The 9,409-nt window shown below is 37.3% G+C and overlaps 1 pseudogene; it reads right to left on the minus strand.

Annotated features, from left to right (window-relative positions):
* Window positions 1-8,612: 8,612 nt before the first annotated feature.
* LOC131798537 (uncharacterized) overlaps window positions 8,613-9,409 on the minus strand; it is a 1,560-nt pseudogene continuing 763 nt past the window's right edge.

Genomic DNA, 9,409 nt, shown 5'->3' on the forward strand with positions numbered 1-9,409 from the left:
GATAAGCACTTGAACCAAAATGCACTTAAATTAAATTAGCTTAGACTTTGTTGAGTTTTAATGAAGACCGTTTAATGGAACTGACATTTGTTACCTTAACAAGTGCTTTAACACAAAGTGATAAATGAAGTTCAGTTGCTTACCGTGTTTGTTTTAGACCTTTTTGTTGGCCAGATTATCCTTTCGCATGATGATATCAAGTTCACCTTTTCATTTCATGTCTCCACATAGCTTGAATTTGGTAAACACACTAGCATGAAATTACAATTTCAATAATGAGAGAACTTGAAAGATTCTGGTACTTTACATCATATGATATCATCATGCACTTGCCTGTAGATTGAACTCTGTTGTATCTAATGTCTCTGATTAAGTTATGTTCCTGAAATCTGTTGCGCCGACACTCCATCTCCATTGAACTTTCTGTTCAAAATCCCGAGGTGAAATTGTAAGTCTTATCGGGTTAAACATTACTAACAACGTTAATGTAAAGTTACTTCAGAGTACTACTCAACATATGATTCATTAAAATATTGCTTGTGTTCAGATCTTGTTATGCACCTAACATTTTTTCCCAGATAGATTCTTTCATTTGCAACCCCATATCCGCCTACCTCAACTAAATTTTTTGTTTTTTGTTGAAAATACAGTCCCACAAGCCCAAATGCAACATTCATAGTAAACGTTTTTCTCTCAAGCAATAGAAACTAGAACTTTGTGCCCTAATGGCCAATAAAAACCTATGCTCAGCATTGTGTTATTTTACATGTATGTAATGTCCAAAATTAGTCATCATTCAAACCTAATCAAGCTCCCAATGGCTTCTAGTGTACTTACATCATTTCCTGAATCTCCCGGCCCTTTTGCAAAGTTTTGTCCTGGTGAACTGGTATGTAAAATGCCAAATATATTCATATGAAATGCTTCCCTATAGTTCATATCACATCGCTTGCCTTGGAAAAGACAATCAGCCTTCAAACCTCAGAACTCAATTCCACTTCGTTAGGTGAACAAAATCATGATTGAATCTATCAGGCCACTAAGAGAGATGATGCTGATGTTTTTTAGATCCTAAAATCCTCGGGTTACATGTGCATGATATGTTATTGTCAAAATAAGACCTCCATAACAAAGTTTGCCTAATAACCCTCATCTAGAAAGAAAACATTTCAGGACAATTGTATGCTAGTTATCTTGTTTTATTGATGAGCAGGAACAATATTCAAAACTATCTGACTGTAATTAGATATTACCTTCTCTAATAGAAACACAATAAGACACCACACTCTAAAAAGCAGCTCAATTTCGTAAGCCACACATGTACGCATTGCGGACCTATTTTTATTCCATCCTATCACGATAGAAGGAGTGAATTTAACAATTGCAGTCAAGTTGAAAAATATATTTTGGGGACAGATCATGAACAAGTTTTCCCGTTTTTGAACAAATTCATAGTTCCGGATCTTTTAACTGATAATATTTTGCAACAGCATGTATAACAGCAAAGACTGTATACTATAATTTTCATTATTGTATTATCAGGGAAGAACTGAAGAACATTTTAGAGACCAGAGCAATCAATAGAGCACTAATTTTGAGCACCCTGAACATAAGTTCAATGTACTACAAAGAAAATGGCAACTCAGCTCTAAGCATTTGCAAACAAGACAACACAAAACAGTTTCTCTCGCAAGAGAAGACTGGTATTTAATTCACTGTGATTCATTTGTAATTGGTATGAAAACCCAGTAAAAGGGTAAAAGAATGCGTAAAAATTTTTCAACCTGAGCTTTCATGGGTGTTTCATATAAAATCATCAAAGCTGCAAGTGTGGAACTTGTCAACCAATGCCAACAACATGTGAAAGTGCTTGTAGTACCGATATCGGGCAAATGTGGCAAAAAGTGGAGGAAAGGCCTGAAACCAACAAGAGTTGTATCACTGAACACCCAATTCAGATCGTAATTACGTATGTCTTACAGCAATAGCAGTTGTGCCTGTTCTTCTGGCATTTGTGTAATGATTTCCTTTATCACCCAAGCATTTTCATCGATAAACAGGTTATTACAAGTACGTGTAGATTTGCGAGTATGCCTGCATAACTATCGAAACCTGTTTGTGTTTCCTTTGATTGGAAATACCAAAAGATAGTTCTATTTTGTCACCACTGCTACAGGGCTCGCATGGGATTGGACACACCTATGCTGTGTAGTGGTATAAGAGCGGACGTGTGAACAATATGTGCAACTTCAAATATCTGCTGAGATAAACATACTAAGGATTTTTATGTTGAACATCGATGGCTATGAAACAACTTAAACAAGAAAACGAAGCCTAAAAGAAGCAAGTTGAAGAGATTACAAAAGAGTTCTCTACTTTGAGAGAAGGAATCAAGATGGCCGATAGTGAGTTAACACATTAAAAGTCTCAAAGATCATCTGAAAAAACCATTCAAGCAGACTCAAAAGATCTGCAATTTTACAGCAATAGTAATGATGAGCTGCGTAAGTTTGACAAGGATGCATCTGACAAACTGAACATAATTGAAAAGTTGCTAACTATCGAAGGTAGAGTGGATGAATTAGCCATTGAAACTGATGGGTCAGAAGCTTACAGCTATCAGTATAATCTCAACCAATGGAAAAGGAACCGAAGTGAATCACCTGAAACTGGGTATCTGTAAATTGACATGCCACTTGGCGTGGGAGAAGGTATTGGCTTAAAGAAAAGATATTTCTCGTGTAAAACCAGAAGATCACCACACAATCGTTTGGCTGTCTTAATTAGAACATCTAACTCCATGTCTGCAGGAATTGTTGCACAAAGCAAAAAGGTTCCAGTTGACCTCAAGATATAAATTTTGCTGGGCAAAGAGCTCAACAATTCTCCTTAGTGCAACAAGGGAGTCGCAGGTTATTAAATTGAAATACATGAACTTAGAGATTCTTTGCAGACGTAAGGGAAGATAAGTTCGTTTAACCTATTTCACTTGGTGTTCATTCGTTTATTTGATTTTTGGATGACATCTTCATTGACTATTAATGACTTTTAAAGACAGTAATTCAATACCTGATGAACTTCCTTATTATGGACAAGATATTATTCTTTCTCATAGACAACTTCATAACATCCTATCCTACCATCTACCTACTGGGAATTGTCTAGAACGATTACCAAGCATTTTATGACCTAGACCTTTTTACTTCAAACACCCATAATTCAAACATAAACCCTGATTGTAACGTCTTGCACAAAATAATTGACGGTAAACACTATTCTCCTTATAAATCTGCAGAATTTATCAAAAAACTTGAATCAGAAATTTGCCTGTCTATCCTCCACAATAACGTAAGAGGCCTGAGTAAGAGCTTCTTTCTGCTGGGGGTATTACAATGTATATAAATAAATGGTCATTTTAACTATAAAATCTTAGAAAAGACATTTCTACTGTATACAACATAATATATATTTACATAACATAATTCTCCTGAGAAGTTTCAAGAGTTTTTGATTCAGCTGTTGAGAGGCATAGTGCCATTGACAAACCAATATACATAATGGGAGACTTCGACATAAAACTCCTTAGGTTTGAAAGCTGCAGATTTGCTAATAATTTCTTACTTTCCTTGCAAAGCTATGCCTTCACTTCTGTGATTGATAAACTAATCAGAGTACTTAGTGGCTCAGCAACTCTCATAGATAATATCTTCATTCATCACTTTAATGGTCAAGGATCAGGTGATAATATAGTATCAAATATAAGTGATCATTTCCCTCGATTTTGCCTTTTGCCTCCAGGTGATGTTAAAGTTACTAAAATGTCAAGCGTCCTAAATATCACGATTTTTCAAGATTTTCACAGGATATGTCTCTTGACGATCTGAATCAAATTTTTCAAGATTCTACCAGTGGTGTTCATGATGTAGATAGATTATTCTCCTCATTCTTCTCAAAGTTAAATTAGGTGATGAAAAAATATGTATCTCTTAAGGTTGGATCAAGGAAAAACGATTAACAACTACCAGGTACTCAAACGGTGGATCACTAAAGGCATTCTTAAGACTATACGTTTAAAAAAATCAGCTCTTTTCTTATGGTGAAACTGAAAATTACAAATTCTATCAAAATAAAATACCATTTCTTACTAAAATAAGTAAAAACTTTATTTCTCTCGTTTCTCTACAGTTCACCTTCATAATACAAAGCACATTTGGTAGGGAATAAACTCCTTAATACAGTAAATAAAAATAAGAATAACTCTAAACGCATTATATGTATATCTATTATTACGCATCCTGGGAGAAGAAATGTTTTAACAGGCTCAGTTAATATATCCAATGTGCTAGACTCACACTTTGCATCAATGGGACCTAAATTAGCATCTGCAAGGCTACAGTCTACACAAGATTTTTGCAAATATCTACCAAGCTCAATGCCTCTCTCCTAATTTTTCTTTGATCCAGTTACACCTGATGAAATATATAAAATCTTGTCTTTGTACTCATTTTCAGTCAAATGCTTTAAATATAGTAGCTCTATTCTATCAAACCCGATAGCAAGTATTACGAATTTATCCATTCAAAAAAACCCTTCAAAGTTAAAACATGCTTCGATAGTTTCTGTCAATAAAGATGGTAATGAACTTGATCCTGGAAACTATAGACCTATTTCTCTCCTCTCTAACATGAACAGAATTTTTGAAAAATTAATGTATAATAGAATTAATAGTTTTAACATCAGGCATAACATTTTATGTTTATTGTATTTTGGGTTTTGCAAACATTGCTCCACGGAACATGCACTGCTAGATATTGTGGGTATAGTACAAAACTACATGGAAGACAAATTTTTATCCAGTGGCAGTTTAATTGATCTTTTGGCACTGTTGACCAAAATATTTTGCTCTATGAACTACACCATTACGGAATATGTGGTATTATCAAACAAATGGTTCTGCTCATATCTAACATGGAGATTCTAAACTAAGCAAATTGAAACCAAGATCTTGAATAAGGAAGTGGTAGCTTGTGATCTACCTCAAGGATCTGTTCTTGGTCCGCCATTATTCGTATCGTATATTAATGATACAATGTATCTCGACTACTTCAGTGAGTTTGAGTTCTTCCTTTCTGTAGATGACACCAATCTTTTGTATAAAGATATATCATTATCATAATTAGAATCCGTTGTCAATGAGGAGTTAACCAATGTCTGCAAATGGCTTTCTAAACCTTTAGAAATCTGGAAAGAAAACAATTTGTAAAGTTTCTTGGTGTCTTCACAACAATCTCTCATGGAATGATGATGTAGCCAATGGGGCTGTGACATGTTACGTGACATGCCCTAGTTTGTCAAACCCGTATTAAGAGATTCCCAGATGTTGGAAAAGCGTGCTCATCCTGCCAATAAGGATGGCTTGTCGTTAATCACAAGATCTCTCCTTTTTTGTCTGTTAAGTGCTCTCTGGCATATTAGGGACCTTACCAGGTATAGCTTTGATGATAGCGTTGATTGTCATGTCGATTTTTCGATTACAATCCACCGTTAAATGAACTACAGTGTCCTTTTGAATGATACATTAGTGAAAGTCTCACCTTAAGTCACAAGTCTACACAAATAACGCCTTTTATGTTTTTTTTCATCCAGCTAAGTTTGTGGATCATGTGAAAGTGCACAAACTAACAAAAAAGTAATTTACAAAGGTCATGATAGAACAGATCGCTACATCAATATAAACATTGAAGCAGGAAGTAAAGTGGGAACAAGCTTATTTCATAAGTACCTTGCCCTTTAGAATGATATGCAAATGAAAAGTCTAACCTTCTTTAGTATAGGTTGCTCATGTCACAAGTCTACACAAATAACGCCTTCACTGCTATATATATCTTTTTCATCTGTATAGCTAAGTTTGCGGATTACATGGAAGTGCACGAACTAACAGTCAAAACATTAATTTATAAAATCCCACCTCCTTTAGTATAGCCCACTTGAGTGACAAGTAAACACAAAGACTGTAAATGGCAGTTTATTTAGTCTTAATACTCAGTTTTTCTGTGAGGTTCAACCTGGAATTTTAAACAATTCAGTTTTAAAGCTTTGACATACGAATTGTAGGCAAACTGACATATCAGACGTAGGCGAACAGATGGTAGGTGAAACGACCAGTAGGCGAAATGACCGGTTACTGGTTTCAACCCACCTGATTATATCCAAATCAAGAGTTGTGCCTACAAAAACTGTCTTGCGTCCAAGATTAGAGTTCCTTGCAGCTGTTATTAACTCACAGCAGCTGAAGTTTGTTGCAGAATCTCAAAGTAGACCAGGTGGTGTGCTGGACTGACAGCATCGATATGAAATGAGAAGGAACCTCTTTGTAAGGTCCTAGGGAAAGCTTTGTTGTCCTATGCAGAGTTAACAAAAATCCTTACCAGAATCGAAGCTGTCATTAATGCCAGAACCTTCATAGTAGTAAGTGATGATATCAGGGATCCTACACCCATAACACCTGCTCATCTTGCTCTTAGAATATCACTGTTTGACTTTCCTGACCATGAAGAGGTCCTGGTTAATGGAGACACAACAAGGCAATGTTACCTGTAACAACAGAGGCTTTTTAATCACTCCTGGAAGTGATGGCAAGGAGAGAATCTTCACCAGCTATTCATTCCACCAAAATGCTACAAAGAGCAACTAGCCCTTAGTATTAGTGATGTAGTCCTGATCTTTAAGGACAAGGTATCCAGGCAGAAGTGCCCAATGGGACAAGTTGAGAAATTGTTTCCCAGAAAGGATGGCCCTGTATGCACTGTTGAATTGAAGACACAGAAAGGAAAGCTTTGCAGACCCATTCAGAGGCTACATCAACTAGCGGTGAGTAATTAGTCTCTTAGCGCAGAAAGTTAAGATGGAGAAGCAATGTAAGAACAAGGTTAAGGTGAGTACGGGGAACAAGAGATTGTCACCAGCCGTAAGAAGTCCAAATATAAATCTCCAATAGTATTGTAAAGGTGGGGAGGATGTTCAGGTCTGAACCCACAGTGGAGGAGTCATAGAAGCTCCTGAGACTGAACATACAACTTAGCCACCCCTCCCTGGACATTATTGAGTTACTGTTGAGGTATTATATCACCGTATTCTTTGTTCATCAAAAACATGAGTGATCGCAAGTTAAAGATTTGGTTGTAGTCTATTTCGAGTTGTCCACTGAGAGTAAATAGAGAGTTTAAGATACCTGGACGGCTGACCTCGAAGAAGTTAACATTGGGCGCGAGGGACTGGGTCGATGACGACTACCTTGGCGGGAAACTTTTCACGTTAAGGAGCAGATTTCAAGCTGAGGACGACAACATTTTGTTCATCATGGCATCTTTAAGAAAGACTCGTGAAATGATTGTTATTGCTTACGTGGAAGGGCTATTGATGGATGAAGAGTTTATGTTTCTTTATGAGACAAATCAACCAGTTAATTTAGAGTTGCCTTACTACGAGTATGAGGAATTAAACTTTGACGAAAACATCAGTGAAGCTGAATGTAAAGCGGAGTTTAGGTTTGAAAGAGGAGATATCGAACGTCTCGCTGATGTTCTTCAATTACTGCCCACCTTTACATGTCCACAAGGCAGTGTTTGCGACCGAATAGAGGGCCTTTGCATACTTCTTCGTCACCTCGCATATCCATGTCGTTACAGTGACATGATCAGCAGATTTGCAAAACCAGTTCCTGTTTTGTGTATGGTATCGAACATAGTGCTCAACTATATCTTCGATCTGCATCATCACAGAATCACAACCTGGAATAATTCCATCTTGAATCCATTTTCTATCCAACAATACTCTGATGCTGTGTCTGACAAGGGTGCTGCCCTTAACAACTGTTTTGGGTTTGTGGATGGAACTGTCCGCCCGATTTGCAGGCCGGGGGAGCACCAACGGCTTGTTTATAACGGGCACAAGAGGGTACATGCCCTTAAATTTATCAGTTGAACAATTGGTTTTTCAGAGGGAAAGAAGCATGATGCTGCCATGTTGGCCGACTCTAATTTTCTAACCGCTTTGGAGCACAATGCTGTATCCCCAACTGGCCAACAGATGTGCATATATGGAGACCTCACCTATCCTTTAAGGGTAAATCTCATGGCACCGTTCAGAGGGGCCACCCTGACAGCGCAAATGGAAGCCTTCAATGATTCTATGTCGAATGTGCGTACGTCAGTCGAGTGGTTGTTTGGAGACATTGTGGAGTATTTCAAGTTTATGGACTTTAAAAAAACCTTAAAATAGGTCTTAGCTCGATCGGAAAATTGTATGTCGTGTGTGCCCTGTTAAGAAATGCGTTAACTTGCCTTTACGGAAATTCAACAAGTTTTTTCGAGCTGGATCCTCCCACACTGGAGGAATACTTCTCTTGAACAATTTTAAGTCATCTTTCCACAAACTGCTGACCAAAAATTGAGCTCTGAAATCAGTTAAAGGTAGTTAAACAACGTTTCGATAATTCATCGATTTTTTGCGAAGATAAAGGAATCAAACACTTTATTAACAGTCAAATATTATTCAAACACAATCTTAAAAGAATAAACAAAGCTGCCGAGATAACAAGATAAAGGCTGTAATTACACTCACTGTTAAAGTAGAAAGGCTCAGTAGTCCGACCTCAGTGTTTACCAATTTAAATAGATAAACACAAATTAACATAGCTGTACCGAGCTACTTTGAAAGACAGTTACAGCCATTGTAAAGTCACTTGTTCACCAGTTTCGACAGTAGCTCCATCATGTTTTGTTGTTGCTGCTGCATCAATTGCATCATCTCCCTTTGCTGCTCAAACGATCGCGCTGTCTCCTTTTCTTTAAGCTCTAACTCTCTCTTCCTGATTTCAAGCTCTAGCTGAGATTTTTCTCTGAGAAAGTCAATGGAATCATTGCCTCCTCTTCTCTTTTTCTTCTTAGGTTCCATGGGAGCTTCATCTCCAGCAATTCTTGATTTGGTCTGACCATAGCTCTCCATCGCTTTTGTTCGAATTTCTTGTGGTTTGTGCTTGTTTTATTCTTCTTTGGCTTGCTTGGATTCTTTCTCTTCAACCGGGAAAGATTCTTCGAAAGAGCAAATCTCTTCTAGGGCTTGTTCGAGCTCCGAAGTGGGTTCCACGTCAGTCCCTGACGAATTTTCCTCCTCTCGAATTTTACACTTAGACTTTTCCTTGATCAATTTGAATCGCTCTCTTACAGATCACTTGTTTACACGGAATTCGGCGGTCTCACAGGTATTAAGGTGATTCGAAATTTCTTACCAAATTTTGCCTCTTTCGACCGTTCTTTCTTTGAATTTGTATGGCTGACAGACGAGTATTTCCCGGTAGAGAAGGAGATCGTGCTCTTCCTTTCATTCCATGCTCGTGCACATCACTTCT

The sequence above is a fragment of the Pocillopora verrucosa genome, chromosome 8 (assembly GCF_036669915.1).
Source record: "Pocillopora verrucosa isolate sample1 chromosome 8, ASM3666991v2, whole genome shotgun sequence".
NCBI classification, from domain to species: domain Eukaryota; kingdom Metazoa; phylum Cnidaria; class Anthozoa; order Scleractinia; family Pocilloporidae; genus Pocillopora; species Pocillopora verrucosa.